We start from the raw sequence: 5158 nt of genomic DNA, 5'->3' as shown, positions 1-5158 counted from the left end.
AATTGCCGATGCGATATGACTACAAACGGTCAATGCGGGGGTTTAAATAATTAAAGTTGTTATTTTTGCCTAGTTATGAAGATGGGACAGCCTTCCGTTATCAGGAAAAAATGAAATTATATAATAATGCAAACTTTTTAAAAAAGAAAAACAGTAAAAATGAAAACAAGCTTTGCAGCTGTGGGCAATACTGTAAATCATGGAGTAATCAAATTAATTAATCAATAACCCTATCAAATTCCTCGTGATCAAAGTGCAAAGTCCATCTTCTTGTGGGTCTGTGTAGGGAGGGGGATTTTATTTTTAGTTGTGAAAGAGTTGGGGGAAGGTTTCCCTGCTAGCAGAGGCCTCTTTTCTCTGTATTTCGCTGGGCTGGCGTTTGCGAGGAAAAGAGACCTCTGCCATGGGTCGCAAGTTCGTTTGATCAAACCGCCGTCCACGTTAGTGGACGGGAGATCCAGAGCGTATGCTCCGTTTATTAATTTACGTTTATTAACGTTTATTAATTGGCCACTATTTGAGCCCACAATGAATAGCGCATGCGTGAAGCTATATCCGCTGGGATAATAAGCCCGCATTCGAAACGGCGTCCTCCGTAGAAATATCACGCGACGGATTATAAAAGTAGCCATTCAATGCCTTGTCATCATTAAGAATTTTTCTCTCTTTTGACTAACGAGTCAGTCTACCGTTTACAGCTAATTCCAGAAGAATATGCAAAAGCTGTAAACGGTAGACTGACTCGTTAGTCAAAAGTTTTGTAACATTTTCTTCGAATCCAATTGTGCGATATTTACATAAGGCGCGATATCGAACTTTTCTGGCATTTTGATATTTATATGATATTTACCACCTCATCTAAAATCGGATATAAATCAGATATTTTAGATTTTGTAGTCGAATATCCGATAATATCGAGTCCAGCAGAGAGTACCAAGGAATCTCTATAGATATCTAGTAGATTCTAATAAGATAATTTCAGATAATATCACAATATCGAGGGGTAGAGCAGATGGAAGGAGAGGATCTAAATAGACATCTAGTAGATTCTAATAAGATAATCTCTGATAATATCACAATATCGAGGGGTAAAGCAGAAGAAAGAGGAGGATCTAAATAGACATCTAGTAGACGATAATAAGATAATCTCCGATAATATCACAATATCGAGGGTCCAGCATAGGTAAGGGGAATATCTTAATAGACATCTAGTAGATTCTAACAAGATAATCTCCGATAATATCACAATATCGAGGGGTAGAGCAGATGGAAGGAGAGGATCTAAATAGACATCTAGTAGATTAAATAAGATAATCTCCGATAATATCACAATATCGAGGGTTGAGGAAAGAAGAGGAAAGGGGTCTGACCACTATCTAACAGCATATAATTAGAGGAAAACAATGATAATATCCTATTGTCAATATTAGATATCAGTGATAATGTTCAATATCGCGCCTATCTCAATCGTTCGCACGGATTTTGTTAGTCAAATCTATCGTTCTCAAAGAAGCAAAGTAACATGCAAAATATTCGAGTTAATCCATCTAAAAAAACCCTTTGTGGCATCCTTGTCACCTAGCAGATGTTATGTGATCTAGTAAAGGTTATTTTTGTACCATTTTTGACCTCCTGAAATGAAGTATTTTGAGATGAGAGCAACCATGTAAATTCACACGTGGTCATATTTTTTAATTTCCCGTCATTTTTGAACATTACGATCCTCTCACGGGCTGTAATTATCCTCTCTAGAGCTATCATGTCAGGTTTTCTAATTATCTTCCTTTACCAAGCCTTAAAAGCAAGAAAATAATAGAAATATTGCGATTTTTAAGCGCTATCGGGTCTCCAAGAAATCAACATGAGGGTCGCGCGAGACAAGTGATTTCACTACAAGACATTGTTCTATTGTTCGGTTGCTAGGAGATGTGCAAAAGAGCTCATTTGATTGGTCAATTCTTTGTCACGCTACAGCTGAATTTTCAAAAGCTTTACTCCCCGGGGAGAGGAGCTAGAGGTTTTTTTTTTTTTTTTTTTTTCATATCAATATTTAGGTGACCTTCAAACCCGCTCGGTCAATCTCTGGGAGGCCTGGGTATAAGGTCTTTTCAAGATTAGTGAGATACAAATTTGACCAAGCTGTCAGGTTTTTTGACAAATTCTTGTCGCGAGTCTCAAATTGACAGGAATCAGCTTTTTTCACCATATTTTTTTGGAGATCATTGAGCGGGAAAACTTTAGCTTTTCTAAATATGGGCATCAATGACCATATAAGGAAATGCAAACGAAGGACACTATCCTTAAGGAATATGTTTGATATGTTTTTGCGCGCGCGAAAGCCAGGCGGTACAGGGCGGTATAGGGAAATATGACAGTTTTTCCGCCGGGCGTTTCAGGGCAGTATGGGAGCGAATAGGTTAATCAATTCTAGAGTCAATTACTCTGACCATTACCAACTGAATATTTCTGAATTTCAGGATTCTGGGGGGACCCCTGTTCTAACTTTTGAGCAGCACAGCAAACTGAAGGCCATTCGGTCAATCGAAGAATGGTCAGCAGCCTTTAGGTTATTTGTAGCTAAGTAGCAAAGTATCCACATGAGGCTCCAGCCCTTATGAAATACAGTAATACCATACATAATTTGGCTACCAGAGGGGCAGATTGGAAGTTTTATGATGAGAACTTTCGTTATTTGAGACAGGCTAACCCAGCCCAGCATGCCCAGGATAACACACACTGGGAGCTTTGGCTCCGTTGCCACCCCTCGCCCCAACTGCAGAAACCACGCCCTGTTAATAACAAGGCAAAATCCTATATCCTATTTTGTACGGAAATTAGTGTCTGCCTGCCTTCACTATAACATTCTGTTCAAGGCTTGGCATGTGCCAGGAATCCACAATGAACTTGCGGATGCTTTATCTCTTCTGCAGATTCAGCGCTTCCGTAGCTTGGCTCCAGCAACTGTAGACTCTTACCCAACACCAATTCCACCTCGGTTACCTCAGAACTGGCACAGGTAGTTAGAAATATGCTTGCCTCCAGTTTACAAAGCTCATCTTAGCCTACTTACAGGCGTGCTTGGCGGCATTATAGTTATAGTCTATTCAACAACTATCTCTTTGGCGTGGGGCCTATTAAGCTTCCAACTAACTAGCCTTGCCTTGTTTATAGCCTTTTTTTTCAAGCAAGGTTATGCAGCTTCAACTGTATCGACATATGTTTCCGCTTTAAGATATTACCACAGACTAGCCGGTTTTGCTGACCCTACAAAATGCAATTTTATCATTCAAATGCTATGGGGATATAATAAAATCGGTCAATCTTTGGACTCACACCTACCTATTACAATACGCCGGAAATCCGAAGCGTTTAAGAAATATATTAGAGAGTTCCATGTTTGACTAGCTGCATATAGCCGCTCCCCTAGGAGTGTATAGGGATCACTTGCAGGTGCAGTGACTCCCCTTTGTTCGTAGAAGTTGGTTGCCTATTGAGTCCTTTTTACAACAGGTTTTTATTTTTACAGGAGCAATAATGCCATGTTTATGGGGACATTCTTTAGTTGTCTTCTCTCCTAAAGGTATATACTTGCAGGAGCGGTATTACCAAGGGAACAGTTACTGGTGGTGCTGATTTTAATTTAAAACTTTGGTGTCCCATTTTACATCATTTTGGTCGGTTTTCCATCTTAATTTGCCCTGTCATATGAGCAATTGACTCTTATTTGTAGGTGTGGGGCGGCCTTCTTTTCAAGCAGGCTTTGGCGATAGGGTGCCCTCACCTTCGTTGGGCAACATGTTAAAGTCACTTGTAAAAGTGTATTGTTTATATTCATTAAACCGGCTATCGTGCCCCTGCGGCACGTACGACACATAGCCATTTTAAATCCCAGTCTGTGTTCTATTGCCCTTGTGAACAAGCTCGCCAAATCGCTTCTATTGCTCATGTGTAAAGCAAGCAGGGGAGAGTAAGGCACAAATAAACTGTAGATATGTAGATCAACTGTGTAAATCAACTATGTTTGATTTGAGAATTGTTCGCTCAAATTTGGTGTTCTCTAGAGTGGTAAAAAGAACAAAGCTTATGCAATGCCATAATCCATTTAACCGTGTTTACTCATCTAATCTAATATTAATCGTAGTTGCGAGTTTCCTCGTTGATCATGCTATTTATAACTTATAATAACACATCAGTTCTCCAAGTGCACAGTACAGATTGTGTTCAGTAACACATCAGTTCGCCAAGTGTACGATACAGATTATGTTCAGTAACACATCAGTTCGCCAAGTGTACAGTACAGATTATGTTCAGTAACACATCAGTTCGCCAAGTGTAAAGTACAGATTGTGTTCAGTAACACATCTGTTCTCCAAGTGTACAGTACAGATTATGTTCAGTAACACATCAGTTCGCCAAGTGTACGGTACAGATTGTGTTCAGTAACACATCAGTTCGCCAAGTGTGCGGTACAGATTATGTTCAGTAACACATCAGTTCGCCGAGTGTACAGTACAGATTATGTTCAGTAACACATCAGTTCGCCAAGTGTACAATACAGATTATGTTCAGTAACACATCAGTTCGCCAAGTGTACAGTACAGATTGTGTTCAGTAACACATCATTTCGCCAAGTGTACAGTACAGATTGTGTTCAGTAACACATCAGTTCTTCAAGTGTACAGTACAGATTATGTTCAGTAACACATCAGTTCGCCAAGTGTACAGTACAGATTATGTTCAGTAACACATCAGTTCGCCAAGTGTACAGTACAGATTATATTCAGTAACACATCAGTTCTCCAAGTGTACAGTACAGATTATATTCAGTAACACATCAGTTCTCCAAGTGTACGGTACAGATTATGTTCAGTAACACATCAGTTCGCCAAGTGTACAGTACAGATTATGTTCAGTAACACATCAGTTCGCCAAGTGTACAGTACAGATTATGTTTAGTAACACATCAGTTCGCCAAGTGTACGGTAGCGTAGGTACAGATTGTGTTCAGTAACACATCTGTTCTCCAAGTGTATGGTACAATTATGTTCACTTACACATCAGTTCGCCAAGTGTACGGTACAGATTATGTTCAGTAACACATCAGTTCTCCAAGTGTACAGTACAGATTATGTTTAGTAACACATCAGTTCGCCAAGTG

This window comes from Nematostella vectensis, chromosome 14, assembly GCF_932526225.1.
Source record: "Nematostella vectensis chromosome 14, jaNemVect1.1, whole genome shotgun sequence".
NCBI lineage: Eukaryota > Metazoa > Cnidaria > Anthozoa > Actiniaria > Edwardsiidae > Nematostella > Nematostella vectensis.
This window is presented reverse-complemented; position numbering follows the sequence as displayed.